The sequence below is a fragment of the Neodiprion virginianus genome, chromosome 2 (assembly GCF_021901495.1).
Source record: "Neodiprion virginianus isolate iyNeoVirg1 chromosome 2, iyNeoVirg1.1, whole genome shotgun sequence".
In the NCBI taxonomy this organism is placed as follows: domain Eukaryota; kingdom Metazoa; phylum Arthropoda; class Insecta; order Hymenoptera; family Diprionidae; genus Neodiprion; species Neodiprion virginianus.
In genome coordinates, this window is record NC_060878.1 from 25,821,595 (window position 1) to 25,840,880 (window position 19,286).

Genomic DNA, 19,286 nt, shown 5'->3' on the forward strand with positions numbered 1-19,286 from the left:
GAAGTCGTAAGTCATCGTTTTCAACGAAAGGCGCACAAAAATCGATTTTTCTGCAAAACTGCGTTCTTGAAAAATTTGAATTACGATTTGCAGACAATTTTGAAGAAATTATTTTCAACCAATTCAGAAAGAATCACGATTTTTCCCTCTTAACAATTTTTCTTCCAAATGTACAGTTTTCGAGTTATGAAAGATGAGATCTAAAATACCTACTCCTAAAGGGCACGTGCAAAAAGACTACAAACATTAGAAAATGTATATTTGACGGTGTAGAAATAGAAAATAAATCTGCGATCAATTCGGTGGGGCTCAGGATCAAACCTTGTTCACGTTTACTTGGACTACCATACGGACAGTAATCTTGGACAATCGGTGTTGTAATTATTTTGAACTAGTTTACGGCCATCCCGTATAAAGTCGAAAACGAAAAAGGTTACCAATACAATTACAACTACATAAATTCTACACTTTTACGACTAGAAATATTTAAAAATAATGGAGAACCAAACAGAAATTGCGTAAGCTCACGATGGGGAATTCTTAGAGGGGAGTCGAGTGATGCTGTTTATCTTGAAAAATACTTGAGGGTGGCTGTTATTCCCGTGCAAAACAATTTGCGAAAGCCAAAGAAAAAAGTGGCGGGGAAATCGAATAAATAAAATTCCTCAGTCAAGTTCGGTATTTCGTAAGCGTTTCATTCTCAGGCTGACACCGTGTCGTCTTTTGTGCGAAAGTAAACCCTCGCAAAATTACCTTCAAGTCAACTCGGCCGCGCGGTTTTCATCCTCTCTCGCAATTGGTGCTCGCAAGTTTTATAGTTGATGTGAATTTTATTTCGCGCTGCTTAACATACAGCCATAAGAGCACCCCTCACCGCGCAGCGCTGCACGTAGTAATCATTTGTCGTAAACTCGCTCGCCGCAGAGAAACTATTTCGAAGCTAGTCGGGCACCTTCGTATATCTCAAGCTGTTCCGGCCTTCCGGACAACGACACCGACACACGCGCCCAACCCCCGTGTCCTCGACAGATATTTCACGAAATTATACCAACGGAACCGGCTTAATAAGTTGAGGAAAAGAGCCATTAAGTATACTTGAACGAACTCTCACACTAAAGCTATGCGGCCTCGCCGCTTCTGCGGCTCTTCTACCTCAAAGCCATAAAATTCAGTAGAACTTCTCGCATACAATGTATGTTTGCGTGTGTGCATCAAGCACTGGATGTAAGTCTAACACAAGTGCATCCGTACCCCTCTGACCTGCAGCCCCGTCATGCCTCAGCTCTGCATAAAAGTGTAACGATTTGTCTTGCCTTGTGCGAATTCGCGGATAAGCATGTACATGGAGGATTCCAAGCCAACTCGCCGATCCGCCGCTGAAACACGCCATCTCAGATTTCTTCTTCCTATTTGTAAGCCGCGGGTTATCCGAGAAGCATCCGGAAGTGTTTCAGATTTCTTCGATATCTGGTTGTTGATGATTGATTTGATGCTCTGAAACGCTGCCGTTCTTCTCAATCTTTTACCTCCAACAAGGGTCTAACAGTTGGGTTGGAAGATATTCTGAACAATGAAGTTCAGTGATTAGATAAAACAACTTGAGGCAAAACACAGTCTTGGGTATTTTATAAAATGCTTATTGAAACATCGTTGAGATAAGTACAGTGTACCGTTTTCATGTATCGTCAAATTTAACGATGTATCTCGAATCCGAATTACAAAAGCTCGTATCACCGACTCGTTGATCATTGAAGGTCTTGAAAAAATGTGTCAAACGAAATTTCAACGGAATGAAATTACATTACAAAGATCAATGAACGACCTTCATGAGATCGAGAGTATTTGAAAATTCAAACGTTTGCCACTTTGAAATGGGATCAAGGAAAGGTCTGACCAACTTGAACCGAACCAACAAAGGTCTGAAACATCGTCCACATTCAGACAATCCACTGCATAAATTTCATACAAAGTGCTCCTGTTTACAAACAGATGTGCCTCTAAATCAATAATCAACCGTTAGGCAAGTCTGAAAGCTTGCGCAAGCTGTCTTTTTGATATGTTTCGCAACGTGCTAATTGGAAGCAGGAACCGAACATGGTGGAGGTGCAGGACGAGTTGAGTTGGCGCGGAATCCATCATACACATCGTGCACGAGTTAAATATGAAGTAGGATTTCTGCCCCATAAGTATACGTAAATGGTGGTGCACACGTATATATGGTGATACACCATCATACCGCACGAACGGATCCTCGCAGTACGTGTAGGCTTTTCCACGAGTTCGATAATATCACGGTAAGCGAGTACTTTATCGTATCTTTTCAACTTTTTCCCATCTTCTTACCTTTCATTTTTCCCCTCTTTCTCTTCTTTTGTTCTCGCACTTAATTTCAGGTATAGGTATACACAACGGCCCGCAGTGACTCGAGATGAATTGTACAAGTTCCCTTCGAAGTTAATGAACTTGAGCACCGCAATTAGCCCATATTAAAACTCAAATCAGACTATAAAAACGCTAAGTGTACTCTTGGTTCATTGTTCTCACGGTCGATTTGTTACCTTCGGACCGTAGCTCTCCGAGCACTCAATTTTACCGATCGCGAAAAATTTGAAGCGCAAGATTAGATGGTAGAGTTTAATTGGATTGAAATTTTTGATTCGAGAAGGGTCTCACGCTTGTTTGATGTGTGAGAAAGTAAACTTCACGAAGTCACGTTATACTTCGAGAAAGTTGCAGAATCGTAGCTAAGCTCACTTCTGAAAGGATCAACTGTACTACACAAACGATCAGCGAGTGGCCAAGTCGGACCGCGTAAGGCGATTAGGCAACCTCCTGCATATTCAGGCAGTAGTTTTGAAGTAACGTGAAAGTCCAGCGAGCCGTGACACGTGGGATCGATAAGCTCAACCGTTAAGAATTCTCAAAAGTACACCCCAACAACGAGTTGGAAGCGAAGAAAATAAAAAAAAAAGAATTATCGTAAATCGCCACTCACCAATGCCGGCGGTTGGGTGGAATCCTTTAAAAAATCAGCACATGTTTCCGAAGCTCAATACCTCGACGAGCGTAAGTAATCACTTTTCACAAGTACGTGTAATATCCTAGACGGTGCGTCAGCGCGTTGACTATACAATCAGCACAACAACCAACAATCACAAATTCAACTAACTAACTGATTACACAAAAACGCACTTGTCGACTGATATGAGAAAAATTCTTTTTCCTTCGTTTCTTGGGCACCTGAAAAACCCTCTTATTCTCTACGATTTCTAACCTCAGCGGGTGCCCTGAATCAAACAGGCTCGATCCCTTCTCGAACAGCTTTCGCACAGCGTGAGCCGATAATCGTCGAACGGGGTCGTATCAAGGTCGGGAAAACAACCCTCGAATAATGCTGACGTTAGCGATTCCAACGAGATCGGTACGAGCAATCGGAGAAACGCACGTTGACTTTATCTCCTCGCGAACGCGCAGCACCCCTTCCAAAAGTCAGGGTCTGACTGAGCCAAAATCAACCCTCTAACGGCTACGGCTTCCGCGCAGACGCCTTCGTCGCACCCTCCACCCCCCCTCCCCGCTCCCCGTCAAGTTCTCTTCACTGCATGTTATATTCCTGATGTGGGTAACGGGTGAGGGGTGGAGGGGGAGGTTAGAGGGTGGCGCTGGATCAGGGGGGGAGGGGGGAGGTTAAGGGCTGAAGGGTCGTCGCGCACTCTTTCCCCCTTCTCGTCACCCCCCACTCCCCCCTCCCCCCCCCCCCGCCACCCTCGCGGCATACGACATGTCTGAAGAGCGTAGATGACTGGACGTGTGACCATGCTCGGTTTACAACCCTTGAGCGTCTACGGATACCCGTGAAGGATATCCATGAGGATGGGGTCAGACGTTTGTACATTTTACAATACGCCGCCAATCTTTGCCGGGCATGTGTATGTATAAGGTAGAGCTTCGGAGTTTCGCAAGGATAGTCAAGTTCAGAGTATACCTGGTCAAAGGTGTATGTATACCCTAAATCCAACTGTACGTGATCGTAAAACCGACCTTGACAGCTGTAACGACTGACTGAGTTTAAGGTGTTTACGATACGTTTTGATACGACGTTGAAGAATTTGTGAGAATTTTACATAGTACTACGCGGGGAATCTAGATAGTTGTTATTTCGTTGGAAATGGAGGATTTTTGTTTGTCTGTTTCTTTTTTTTTTTTTTTTTTCTTTATATAGAAACATCGTACAGCGAATATTTGAAAATCGTTTTTCGAAGCGAGAAAAAAAAAATAAAAATTGTCACAGTTCGTGAAGTAATAGTTTTTTATTCATCGAGCAGACTCTTTGCTGCGCGATAAGTTGGAAATTTCGATCGATTATGCGAACCATTCTTTTTAATTTTTTTTCTTTTATTACTTTTAATATGAAATATCCAACGCAACTTGTCTCGCTACGGGACAATCCGTACAGATATTTTGCTCTCTCGAGTATTTACAAATGACTCTTGAATCGAATACTTCTTCCAAACACGGGTGCTTTCAACTCAGCAAGAAAAGTGTTAATTATGCATAGGTGAAAAACGAGAAGTTTCGGCTATGTTGATATAACCATTTCGCAAGTCTGACCGAGTTTTTTTTTATGGCGTAAGGTACAATAATACTTTATATTTCCATAAAAAAAAAAACTTTGGAGACACGGCTCCAACTCCTGTGAGAGAATCTTGCAACTGTTTAATATATCAACCAGCTTGTCTCTTTCCATCTCATCTTTATTCATGATTGATTATCAAGACGAATGTACAATGGTTTCCTAGGAAAAGTAATTTCCAGACTGCTTCGAGGGGGAGGGAACTTTGTTGAACATACGTAGTAAAAACATAATTCTGTTGCTAAGAAGGCTGAATTAAGAAATCTTGCCACGAAAATGTAGTATACGATATCATAATGTTCATATTTAATAGAAAATTATATTTTCTGATTACATGGTTAGAAAAAAGTGACTCAGAAGGTCCACTAATATTTTTGGGTTGATTTAACCTCTTTTTAATACATTACTCAACGAAATAAAAAACACAAATTGCAACAAATTTACAAATTAAAGGTTGATATGATAATTTGTGTGTTATAGTTACAACAACTTCTGTCGTATTTACCAACAGAAATATAAACTGGATCTGTTGGGACATTATATTTGGTTAAATTTTGCTAACAGTGATATGTGTTTGTACGAAATTGATTTTTCTTTTTCTAGATGATTGGTATTTTTGAAATGCTGGTAAAAACTTTAAATGATGTAGATTTGGCATTTAGCTGTTAGCTTCGAACTTTAAGCTTCATCCCTTTCCTGCACGGTGGCACATATGTATGTACCACCTATATTCCATGGCTCTGATTTCAGATTCGTGACCAACATCCCCGAAAACCCCCCGGAACACCCCTTACACACAAAAAATATGACTTACAAAAATGAGTGCGACAAAACGTTAAACTTTACCTGAGGATGATTTTCCACTCGTAGTTATCATTAATATACTCGCGAGTCAAACGTGGTGTGAGATGTACTGCTATTCAAACTAATAAGAAGAGCGAAATTACGGTCATCTCTGTGATGAAAATTTGCGGCATTCGTTGATCGACCAAATCGTTTCGGTGTTTACGCATTTACGTAGATTCGAAACCGTTCGGCAAAGGCGTCATGATCCATGCCTTGGATAACGTCAGAAAGAATAATTGTCCGAGCAGTGAAAAGTTGAAAATTATGACCGAGCATTAGCGCACCGTGTAAACATAATTGATTATACTTCGGCTGCCTATTAAAGTCTGAATTATCAGCGAGCAAGTGTCTAGCGTCTAATTATGGCTTTCCATTCCTTCGGAGCAATTCGCGGAATGTCGTGAATTTTGGTCGGTTCGAAGAATCGATGTGTTCACAATTAGTAAGTGATCATCTCTGTTTTTCTCGTTGAACAATCACCGTCCTTAGATATTAATTCGCACGTAATTATCAAACTGCGTGGGTACGCAGGAACGACTTTGGTGAATTTATGCCGATATTATTATATACCTACCCTGGGAATTATGATCCTTCCGCCAAAAAGATGAAAATATAAGCGGAGCTGAGGGGAAATCGTAACTACGCGCATAAATTTTTTGGGGTTATCCCTTACCCCTATTATTTTGTACCCATAATTTTAAGCCCGATATCGGTGTACGAGAAGTAGGTTTATTCACATATTAATTTGTGAATTTCCAGCTCCCCAAGGATTCTCACAATTGAGAGGGTCGCGTTAAACTGCAAAGCACAGATATTAGTAGGGCTTAAAGACAGTAGCACAGATTGAAGTCTTTCAATAGTCACGATTTTGTTCGCACAAATTGAAGATCATTCACTCTGGTGGAAAAGTTGCAGATCCCCAAGTCATTGATGAATGAAAAATCGAAGTATCGTTCTCGTTTTGAATATGAATTTTGGAAAACTCGGAGCCTCTCGAGATACATCGAAATCTAAAAATTGCACGATGAACTTACGGTTCAACGCGTATGTATCAGCACTATTTGGCGCGACGTCATAATCAAATATGGCGGGCACAGCGACGACGGCGCAGAGGGTGGGGGTCCAAGGAGGGATGAAGTGGGTACCCACCAGCCTAAGCCGAGTGACCTAATCGCTGTTTGACGAGCCGTGAAGCGGGAAATATTGGGACATGCGTGCAAGCTGGAAGGCGGATATTCAGCGGCCGCAGAGCTTTCGGAAAATCAATTTTGTTTGCGTAACGTTCTCGGCCTATTAGGGCCGGAAGCTTGTAGGTACATGCAAAGAAGAAGAAAAATGAGAGGAAAGAAATACAGAAGCTCGTCTAACGGAGCTTTGCGTGAAAGCTACGGGGTGCCGTTTCACACACTTGCACACTCGTCGTCCCGTCTCTCTGTGCCTTGCGCATAAATACTTCCATTGTACGGGATAAAGCAACTTCCGTACTTGCGTGAAGAGCCTTCGACCCAGTGACCCGGTAATTGTCGGGATTTCGTGTTTTCTCTTCTTTTTTTTTTTTCCGTCATTTCCCTTTTTTCATTTCTTTCATTAAATTCTCGACTTCTCTCGCGCGTCCATCGAGGTAGGAATTTTTCAATTATACCAGCATGGTGGACAGAGATCCATTCGTAATCAAAGCTCGCCCGTCGGCTACCAGTGTCCTTCGAATCCAACGGAGGATCCGATTCCGCGTCCCGCAACGCGGGAAGTTTACGCATTTTTATCGGGGACGGGTAAGCAATTTTTGAAAATGGGACCACTCGCCCCTTGGGCTAAACGCGGGCATTGCGCTCTAGGTCGTAACTCGAGCTTTATCGTATCCGTTTAATAAAAGTATTCCGTCGAAGATTGCCCAGCGCCCGCTGGCGGGACGCCGGAGAAACGACGCGAGAACCGTCAGGTGGGCCGCATTGGTATAATGCATACACGTATAGATATACACTCGCATATTTTCTGAGTATTTATTGTATTTTGCATACAGAGTGCGAAGTGGAAGCCCGGCGAGGATCAAAAGTCTGGTTCTTGTAGGATATTTTAGTGTTGCACGGGCGGGCGCCGTTTTGAAAGCGTGTTCGGCTTTTCACGTTATTGTGTATTATATGGTGCATGTATGCTTGTGATGAAAGGTGTTGTCTCCCGAATTTTTATCCACCACTTTATTTTGTTACGGTTGTTTATTTATTTTGTTCGTTACGAGAAGTCTTATAAATTTATCGTAAGATGAATTTGCGATTTGTTTAAGATGTTTCCTTCTTATTTTTTGTTGATTTCTGAAATCTCCAGCTGTTTGAATCCTGGTCTTTAGTTATCTTGACGAATTTTCCGTTTAGACAAACTAAAGTTGCCAGAATCTCTCTAGTGAACTTTTATAACAGAGATGGAACGACTTAAATTGAATAATGAATTCAGATATACTTTTCCAGTGCACTCGATGATACCAGTGATATGAAATTCGTAAATAACTTTATTTATTATTTCCAAAACGTCTCAATTTCTACAACATCTTTTATTGAATGCCTTTTCCTCCCTTTTCACAACAATCCCGCGAAAAGAACGTTGTTTATTAAACTTGAACTTATCTTCTAGCAATCAAACATTTACAAATAACTCTAAATTAACTTAGAACTAATTTAGAAACTTTAAACCAATGAACAAACCTTTCCTACACATGCTATACCTTGAAGAACTACGGTGTACGCAGCAAAAACTCGTTTCTTACGTGGGGAGGTAAATATTTATCAATTACATGGTTATTTGTACAAAATTGTGTTTGCTAACGTAATTTAGTGGCAAATTGTCTAGATTTCTGTGGAGATCTACGAATTTTAAAGAGTTCTTGAGCGACTACTTTCAATTACTTTGGAGATAGCTATTGTCGAGTATCTAATGGACTATGAATCAGTGTTATATTGTTAGTTGAGTATTCTAATACGGAAAAAAAGAATATCTAATTATATCAGAAGTATAAATTCTTTCAGGATGTAGTGCGAAGAATTTGCTAAACAGTGCTGACAAATACCGGAGGAAATCGATTTCTAGCTTATTTTTCAATTCCTAGTTGAAGTAACGTTGCGTTTTGAATGAAAAAGTATCGGATTCAGAGCAATCTACGATAATAACAATTCGTAACATGAAAGAAGAAAGATCCAAAAACAGTTAGTCTTAAATTTCAACTTTATCCATATACTTCCGAAAAAAGAAAAAATGTGATTAATTAACCGTTGAAAAGTATGAGTTTCTCATGAGTTCAAAGTACCGTGTCCTAACCGTAGAAAATATTTGAAATCACGAACAACTACCACAAGCGATCGTTAATGAATCGAATTAATTTTAGAAGTATAGTTTAAGGAGAGTGTCCTATTATTTTCGGCAAAACCGAGAGCTTTATTTTTGGATTTAATAAAAATTAAAATGTAGAATAAATAACTTCCAAATTTTCAGCGCATATTTATTGATATTTGTGTATGAACAAACAGTTATTAATTATTTTTATTAAAATTCCGCCGGCTTAACCTCCTCATTTGTTAACCTTCATTTCTTCACTTCTAGTAGTTCAAATAAAAACAAAACCAATCGGAATTTTAGTTTGTACACATGTAGATAACGTTCGGTGAACCAGAAAAAAAAGCTTCTTATGAAATGGTCATGACTCAAATGAACGATTTTGCACAAAAAAATTGTCCGATTGGGAGAAGAAAAAAAAAAAATGTATCCAGTATCGATTTTTTCGTTCATCAAACGATAAGAGGATGTATACTCTGCATGCTGTTGAAATTTGAAGTCGATCAGTTCTTTGGTTTTTCAAATATTGTGCACTCCAGTTGCGAAAAAGCTGTTTCCAGAAACATGTGTTCAAACTTTCAAGTAGAGCTACTCTGAGTCAATTTCACATGTTTCGAGTTGAAATTTGGTATAAATATACTTAATATCTCAAAGAATGAAATGAGGCACTAAAAAAATCGACGGTTAGAAAAAAAAATGGAACATCCCACTTTATTGACTCGGAGCGTTTAAACGTTTTGGGAGTAAATGTATTTCGGAACAAATTTTTAACGAGTTACGCAATGTTTCATAAAAAAAAAAAAAAAAAAGGTATAAATGTAACCCGCAGCCTCGTTTGGTTTTATTCCACCGCTTCCGTTATAGTCAGCATAAAATTTGCGGAAAGCAGTTATGCAAAATAGAATAAATGCCAGAAGAGTCTAAAGCTCTGATCTTTGATCCTTGAAATTAGTATCTGCGTCCCTGTACCGTTGCCGTTCTACTCGAGGGTGCGTAAAGTTGGGACTAAAGCTGTGGCCGACTCTTTAAGCCTCTATAGCTTACCCCGAGCTGTGCCGCGGAAATCTAGTCAGCCATCGAATTCCATCCTGAAAAGGTTGGGCTCGGCTTTTATCTTAAATTTTATTGGAAGACCTCCCAGTTTGACTTTCAGGAGCTGACAGATGCTGCAACTCAAAATCGTTCTACCGCGTAGGCGCACTGAGGAGGAATTATTCGGCTGTAGAAACGAAAAAAAAATACGTGCTGACGTTTTCGGAATTAAACATGGAGCGAGCGGCAATATTAACAAATGTCACGCTATGGTGCCAAAGCGACATTCATTACCTGCCGAAAAGGTGTCACGCGGCTAACGAGCTGAAACAGAGTGTACGTCACGAATTTATCTCCATTTGCTTCAGTTACAGCTCCCTCGATTCATTTCCATAAGTCTGTCCATGGCTTTGTTGAAGGGTGGAAATGGTAATCATGATCAACCGTATCACTAGAATTAAATGTCGGGCTTCTGCCAGCCGCGATCTTTACCAGGTGACTGTTCAAGTGCAAAGAACACTCCACCTGAGACAATGAAATTGTTCATTGAAGTTGCATCGCGCTGCAGCTGGGATTCTACCACGATTTTCACGCTCCAATTCATTCTACATCCGAGCTTATCTCAAATCAGCGTTCGCTATGGTTTTCATTTTTTGATACTTTTAGAACGCATCACATTTTTTAGACCCTTTACGGAAAGCGGTTACCTTGGACAGCCGACTTCACCGTCATTCAACTCCGCACTCTAAACCCGACTGGTGTATACAGCTTGTCGCGGTTCAAACACTTGGAAATATGCATTCGAGGGCGCTCGGTAGAAAGGCGGTCACAGCCCCAGAAGCTGAGTAAAAGGTTGCAGAGTCAAGGGTCCTCTGGACACTGAGTGCCACAACAGCCGTCTTTTGTGTCCCAGCTTCGCCTGCAGTCCTTAATAAAACCCGACATGCTGCAGTCTGCATCATCGCATGGCAGTAATTTTGATGCATGCACACAGAAGGTACCACCGGAAATATACTAAAATACCATACCGTTATGGTGACAATCTACTGTTTCATTTTCCCGTCCACACTATCTTCAAGTAATTGTTTCATGAAAGTAGAAACTACTTGTGACCAGATCTTGCGTAATCATTATCCTAAATTTCAATATATTGATCATTCTGAATCACAAATGGTTTGAATTTTTGAGGGTAAAAACTTCCAACGGCTTCCATTCAAATTCCTCACACAAATATGCTTTATTGGTTAAAGCTATTCGTCATTTCGGCACTTCAGTAATCCATTTGAAATCTTCATCGTTAATTAGGGCTCAGGAGGTTTGTCTTGATGGTAAATCCGAATATCGGTCGTTCTTCGTTTCTACCCACACTCTGCGATGGCTTCTCATCGTCGGTCTATTTGCGGAACGTCATTTTCCGAAATCGGATTGGCGATCATTCCTACGCACAGTTGCGAACCAATTAATGCGTCGGTACGACATCTGTTCCGATTACAGTGTCGGTGGGTTCATTAATAACTTACTCGTGTATCCCGTTGCTCCGTTCTTTCCATTTTATCCTCTTGTACGTTCGTCGAATCCTGAGCCGCACGTATGATGAAGCGTGGCGGAGCTCCCATAATTTTTATTCAACTGGTACGCAGTTGAGTTGCGTATCGCTGCGTTCGTGACTTGTATTCCGGAGGAGAATTTCGCTCATGTTTCAATTACTCGGGGGGTGGCAGGTGTGGGTGTCTTCGTGGATTGATCGTTGGCTGATAGCGCTTACCGGATACGCCTCTTCGACTTAGCAAAGAGCTTTCGTATATCTGCTCGGGTTCGCCGTTGCGCGAGTATGCGTCTCTAGATGCAGGCATTGCACTCGATTATCCGTCTGACGTGTGACTCCGGACCGAAGCATGCAGACTAACTGGTTCATTGACACCACGGCCAGGAACGAAGGAGTGACGTTATCGCGTTTTGCCGACAAATTCCCAGCAAACTCAACCACCCATAAATAAGTCCATTCAATGTTTTCGCAAAGATTCGTACTCGGGATAAAGAAGCTTGAGAAAGGACGTGGACCTCTCTGGTTTGCGGGATTCCCCGTTTACGTCGCAGCAACCGGCGAGTCTCCGTACTTTCCAGAATGAATCATCTGCAGCGTGTCCCCTCTTCCACACTTTCTCCTAGCTGTGTATAATGTAGCCGGTGGCGAGACGGAATCAATAATTATTCTGCAAACTGAAAGCTCCGCTAAATTACTCCCAGTTATTACCAGATGCCAATATCTAGCTGTAACTTGATGCTCCTTGAGCTCAAGTTCTTATTGACGGGTTAAAGGCGACAACGCAATTCATTTTGAGAAGCCAATCACAAGTATGCTCAAGTCGACGAACGTAGTGTTGTTGATACCTACCTTCGTACAGTTATTCGATGATACTTTTAAACCTCGCAAAATATCGAAAAACTTACCGAGTCATTCTATAAAACTCTAATTTACAGACGCGAGAAAAAGTCTTCAGATATATCATGTGCACCTACGTGATACTTGAATGAAAATTCAAGGTGATCGCAATTTCTGAGGTTGTCAAATCGGACTAACTCTGCTCACTGTTCCGAGTTGGCGCTAAAAAAATATTAAATTCTAATCAATAAATGCTGATGTGGTTGAATTTTCGTACATAGAGACTTACTAATTCTTACATGTAATCAGATTGATTTTGCTCAGTTAAAGGGTGTAGATTCTATAAAAAATGTTATTTACTTGCAGTTCGGTGTTAAAGGATATCTGTTTCTTTTTTTAAATAAGGCAAGTTTATCCAATCGCAATCTACCTTTATCGACAGGGCATTACAGGTGATGGCGCTTAGCGTAAACCCGGTGCCCATAAGTAGCTACTCAAGATAGTTTCTGAGTTCATATTCGATTAGCTTTTCGTTTTTGTTAGCTTTTCGGTGTAGCCGTCTTTCTGGTATATAGGGTGTTTTTCCTTCTTTAAATCGAACTTGTATTCCACATCGTAACTCCGGTCTGACTTTGTTCTACATCTTCAACCGAGGTCGATAATTTTTTCCCAAATTATCCGGATTATGTTCAACCCATTGTTCATGAAATAAAAACTTGAACCTTGAGGTGAGAATAGACGGATTAAATTGGAAGCTTAGAGTCATCCGGATGTCACGCCTTTGAGTTATGTCTGCGAAATATCAAGGTAAACGTTGGGGAGTTTTCGAGGACGACAAAGATTATCTAACGCGAAATCGTGTAAGTAACGTGGTGATTATCCGGCAACCAAAAACTGTATTCGTGGGAGTGTGTAGGTACATGTAGACGTTCGTACAACGTCCTTTCGGAGGGCCAATTTAATTATTAACAAGCTTTTGGGACTGGGAAAGCTCGAGACCAGGCCTGGCTCACTTGGCGCGATATCAAGCGATGCTTAGCATATTATCTCAGTGGGTCGGATACAACTTTGCCAGGTGTTAACTGCGAACTTTTACTATAATTACAGTTTAAACCGAGTGGATCCGCGCGGAGCCTGATCGTGACCAAAAGCTGTTTCGTAATATCCTTTCCCCTATCGTCTATTACAATATTTTTTTAATCTTTTTTTCGTTCGTTTCTAACTTTAATTTTTTTTCCTTGTATCCAGCAAGTTCGTCTTCCAGTAACCATGGCTGCGCTTCTTTTTCCCCGGAACTGTTGATTCCTTGGCAGGCTCAATGAACGTCTTTGTTCATTCAATGCAGGGCTGAAGAGCGTTCACCAGGTTTCAGGAATTCAACTCTCCTTCTCATATTTTACGCACTGCGAGTAATTGCCGACGAATTTTCCAGATAAGAGCTGCGCTTCGAATGTGACTTTGATATTACGAGGACGATCTTTGCGGCCCAACAAACTTTCCTCCAGCTCGCAACGACTAATTCCCCTAAGCGGTTTAAGCTCCGGCACCATGGCAACGCAGTGTACTTAAATCAACAGAGAAACTAACTAGCGGCCTCGGCTGGTCCGATTTCATAAAGTTTTCAAAAGTCTCTCAGAATTGAAGACCGCCGGTACGCCGACGCTTCACTCTGACGTTACGGCATGCTGAAATTTCTAAAACGATATAATTTAAAACTCTCTAAACTTTGAGGTAAATTTTTTTTGCCAAGGATTTCAGGTGGCTCGAGACTGATCGCGTTTCCAAAATTCAATTAAAAAATAGCCCACTCACCAATACCGTCAAAAATGCTTGATATAGAAACGCGGTTTTCGCTTGCCAGAAGAAGCTTTTTAGCGAAGATGATTTCGAGTAGAGAGTAAAACTCGAGAAATTTGCAAAGCCAATCATAACATAGATTTATTCTACAAAAAGCCTGCACATTTTACGTTTGAATATCTAACATGAATGATTGATCTGGTGAAAAAATATATCTGTCGTATTTTCGAAGAAATCCAAACTTTTTCTGAGTCTTCACTGAAGTTATAACTTAGACACAACTTTCATAGTTTCTCAAAATTTTTTAGATAGATTGAAAAAAATTATCCTTGTTTTTTAGATATCTATTGGGAACGAAGGAATAGCATTTTTAGTTTCAAGGATTTGGCAACATCTATTTTTCAATCCGATAACTGATTGATTGGTTGTACTTAAATTTCGACTCTTTTATTATTTTAGAATATGACGAGTTATTCTTTCTTAAAAAGACTAACTATATATATGTATAAACTGTTCTTTTTGCTCGATTCATCATGCCAAAAACCCCAAAATCCTCTGAAAATCCTCCGCTGAATTTACCAAGTTTCTTCGAAACTTCGCAAAAAAAGTTTAAGAATTATTTGAGAATCTTTGAATCTTTCCATTTCTCTACGCGACTATTTCAATTTCATTGATTTTAATGTCCAGAATATTTCTGAAAATTCTCAGATAGTATATTTCTTATCAATTAATCAGAAAACCTCACTAATTTTTCACAATTTGCAGAAACTATCTTCAGATTTTCTGCAGGAAATCTTTAAAACATTCTTTAATTCCACTGGTGCACATTTTCAATACGGTTTTGATTGCCTCCATTTTCTTTACATACCTATCTAGTAAGTTATCATTATGAAATGTTTGTGTGTAATTATGTTTACTTTCATTGAGAGTCTTCATAGAATATCTTAGACTGTTCAAATTTTGACACAGCTTCTTCAATCTGATTAACGGAGATATAAAGAAAATTTCACGAAACTCTTGAATACATTTTTTTTTTTTTTTGTACTCAAACAGAGTTGGTGATCTTTAAAGCATGTCAATACAACAAGTCCAAGATTCTGTAACTATCGATTGGAACACTTTTAGAGATTCTCTGAAAATTGAGGGCGAACTTTAGATACATTTTTTGCGTGCACTCAAACCGCCACACGTCATAATTTTCTGAAACACTAACAAAACATTATAAAAGGTTTCGATTTAACTTTACAAATGAACTTATGATTGCAAAATCGTGAAAATGAAAGGAATCAATCACGAAAAGTTTAGATAATTTTTTTCTCACTTGCAACAGCTGAAGACAACAAACGATTTCATAGTTGATTTATTTTCGACTGATTAAGAAGTGAATGGAAATTGTTTCCAGGCAGATAATCAATAGACAGCATTGTTTGACTTACCGTGAATTTCGACGTATACGAAATATCGTGCTTGAATGTCGGCGGTCGAATAACCGAAGTATAATCTTACTCGGTGACAGAACTATTGCGAAATACTGTAGCCACGCCACGATTCAGCGATGAATTCGGAGTGTGAGGAAAAATTAAAGTAAAGAAAATTTGCACGCATTTGACAAAGGGAATAAAAGTAGACACGCTGCACATGTAAGTATCGAAGTTGATTACTCTATCTTCCGGAAAACACCTAGCGTATTGTCATAAATAACGAGGTGGCAATAAATATGACTCCTTATCACGAGTGGTTTACCACCTTGTTAACGTCGATCGATTTTTCCCTCTGCTGCTGCAGCAGCAGCAGCAGCAGCGGTGCAGGAGTAGAATAAGAAAGAGTAAGAGGAACAAAATATAACGCGAACGGGGGCTTGCCGTTCATGCTATCAAATATAGGAGCACAGGGTAGCTTTTCTTCATTTCCGGGTCAACGATTCTCATCCTAAAATTATACCGCTACTGCGGACGGTGTGCGGTTGTTGAATAAATGAACATACCTTCGCGGAGAAGCAGATATTGTGTATAGATGTATGTATACCTATACGTATAATATCCTACGTGCGTATATACATACACATATTCCAGGCAATGAGCAAACGTTCAACGTTTTTCCTTCATCAAAGTGAAACTTCTGCAGTATTATATGCACACTACCTATTCCCCCCCCCCTTCCACAACCCCTCTACCGTTTCTGATTCAGCTTCAAATTTATTCCCGAGGCAGCGGCTCACTCACGTGTAACATTTCAATTACATCTGAAAACCGGCCGCGGTAATAAAAATACCGAAGAAACCTTATTTAGGATTAATCAAACCCGGCACGTGGCTTTTAGTCAATCGCTGATTCTCAACGATTTTCTGATTAGGAATTTTCAATCATGTTATCTTCCACGTCGGTTGGGTTGAACGATGGACGATAGAGGGAGTCAGCTAATACGGGGAGGATTACGATTTAGTTGGGGATCCGGCACCCTGTCCTAAATTATTTCGGAATATTTTCAATCAGCGAAATATGATTTTCACTTATAATCAGTGCTGAATGTTCTAGACTTGACAACGTTATCGCTCACTGAGAAAAATTTCATTTGTTATAGTAACTAGAAAAATTTAGTAAAACAGGTATCGTCAAAAAAACTGTTTGAATATTGTTGGAATTACAAAGAACGAGGTACGCGTAACTATTTTGCGTCATAGTTGATCCTTTTTTGGTAATAGCTACGCAAAATCTGTTTGTTCGGTTTGCTCTATATTTTTAGTTAAATAAGGCTTCAACATCAATTTATTGTCGCACGAGCATTAAATTTTCGCAACAGTTACAAGAAAATATAGTAACAGTAATCGTAGTGTGAAAGAATAGTAACGAATACTAGACTTTCTGTTAACAGCTACAAAACTAATTTTCATTTTGTACCTAGAACTATATTTTTCGATTGTGGTAAAAAATGAAAATAGTTAAGAACTGAGCGGTAATCGGAACTAAAAATTTCTCTCAGTGCTGTTTATGTTGAAAAAACAATTTGAGTCGATGAAATGGTTTCGAAGAATGAACTGGGCTACCGTGTAATGAGCATCCTCAAAGAGCTTACACGCACTGCAATTCGCTTACTCTGGTATTTTAATAGGATTATGCCTTACACGTTCACTTCTATACAACTAAATAAACGTAATATTTTCACTACTATGAATAACACCTCAGCCAGTTGAGTTCCTCGTTATCCTAATTAGGATTTAATTTATCTCCTGTATAAAATCAAAATAACATTTTTTTACGGAATATTTATTTATTTTGATAGACTTTAACATTAGTCAGTTCTTGCAAAAAGAGTATTCTGGCCACTTGAACGAATTTTAACAATGTAATATTGATTTTGTAAAAAACGTTGACAGTTCTTGATCATGATATCGAGTCGTCTAAGTATTTCGTCAGTCACCTATATCAGCTTCTCACTACAATTCAATACCAGTATGAACGATTGAAATAGGTATGATTCGGTTTCAAAGTTCCATTCAGTACCATGTAAATATTACGTGGTTTCGTAAATGAGATTGAGGTTCATACGGATAAATAACTGATTTGAAGATGTGATTTAGAACAACGATAAGATCATTTGAGAAAACTGTTCACAATAATAAACCAGACCCGTGTGACGCTCTGAAAAAAGGTGAGTTTTAGGAATTTTCCCTGAAGAAACCGTACGATTGATACTTTCGAAATTTTCAGGGTATTTTATTGTAAGTTTGAGCGAACAAATTATAAACTGATTTCTTTGGCGCGTAATCGTTCCTGCGATGACCTGGCGGGTTGTCGAGTGCTGATTATATTTATCAGAAATAAAAAATTAAAAAAAAAAACACTTTACTCGAAAAGTATACGCATGACTCAAACCAACGTTTACGATGATATTGTATGGTTACATTACTGTAATTGTATAATTAACGTGGACATTTTGTTTGTCGAAATCGCATTATTTTCTTCCAAGGATCATCATTGGTATAATTTGGCATATATTTTTTAGATTAGGTTTAAATCGTGCTTAAACTATTTGAGAAAAGTAATCGTTTGGAATTTTTTATTCCGGACAAATGCATCAGGCGAGTTCCCGCCAAATCGTGATGCTAACGGTTTCGCACCAAAGAAATCAGTTTGAAATTACTGTGATAAACTTTTTTGATACTAAACAAATTTGACTTTGTCCAATTGTCAATTTTGATCAATTGTATGGTACGTTGAAAAAGAAAAATCTTAAATATCACCTTCTTTTCACCGTGTCAAACGGGTCTCCACCTTTAATAACTACCGAAATTTGGTGAGAAATTTTCACAATCGCGAACCGCTTCTGATCCATCAGGCAAGACAATACGATTACGGGTTTTATCGTCCCGGTAAAGTAATGTCTGGGAAACGGTATTAGCAGCCCTTAATCCCGTTAAAGGCGACTTGGCCGAGGGACAACACATATCCCCCCGGCGGCTCTCCCTAGTTTATATGCAGTTAGTACGTCATTTGTTTCTCATCGCTCCTGGAGAAGGGCTTATCGTAAGCCGTGACGTCACAACTTCTGAAACCCCTGTCCCCGACTGCAACGCGCCGTTATCACTTGACGGTTTAAACTTTTTCGCGCTTCTTTTGTTTGAGGTACGGCTGAAGATGATCAGACGTAGACCTGGGGACAATGAATCTGAGACGGGTAATTTTTTACACTAGACAGTTACGTTGGCAACGCAAAGAAACCTACAGCGCCACAGCCGGCCGAGCGCGAAACAAACTGAATCTCAATAAACATAACGTAACCCATGACCGTCGAATCTAACCTTAAAATACCGCGGCGATGATGACTTGTTGGATTGACACGTATTCTAAGGTGAGATTTGACGGTCATGGGTTATGTTGTGTTTATTGAGATTGAGTTTGTTTCGCGTTCGGCCGACTGTGGCGCTGCAAGTTTCTCTATGTTGCCAACATAACTGTCTAGTGTAAAAAATTACCCGTCTCAAATTCATTGTTCCCAAGTGTACAATCCGGTTGACAATAAAAGTCGGATAACCGATAAGCAACAAAAAAAAATTTTTTTTTGAGAACCGACGGATCTTACGGCGAGCATCAAGCTACGTGGTTCAGGGTTAGAATCAATAAAACGACAAAAAGGAGAAAATGAATACATGAAATGTTGGTTGAATCGAATTCGATTAGAATAATTTCTCCTGAACGTCGTATTGATGTAAATAACGATTGTCAGAGATTTACAACGCTGATCAAACCTATGAAAATATAAATCCCGAACGAAGAG

At 39.7% G+C, this 19,286-nt stretch overlaps 1 protein-coding gene across 1 annotated transcript in view; it reads right to left on the reverse strand.

Annotated features, from left to right (window-relative positions):
- Window positions 1–3,483, reverse strand: part of LOC124299065 (tyrosine-protein phosphatase Lar) — a 471,758-nt gene extending 468,275 nt beyond the window's left edge. The window contains exon 1 of the mRNA XM_046751947.1: window positions 2,996–3,483. The gene's annotated coding sequence lies outside the window, so the exon portion shown is untranslated. The remainder of the gene's footprint in view (window positions 1–2,995) is intronic.
- Window positions 3,484–19,286: the final 15,803 nt, after the last annotated feature.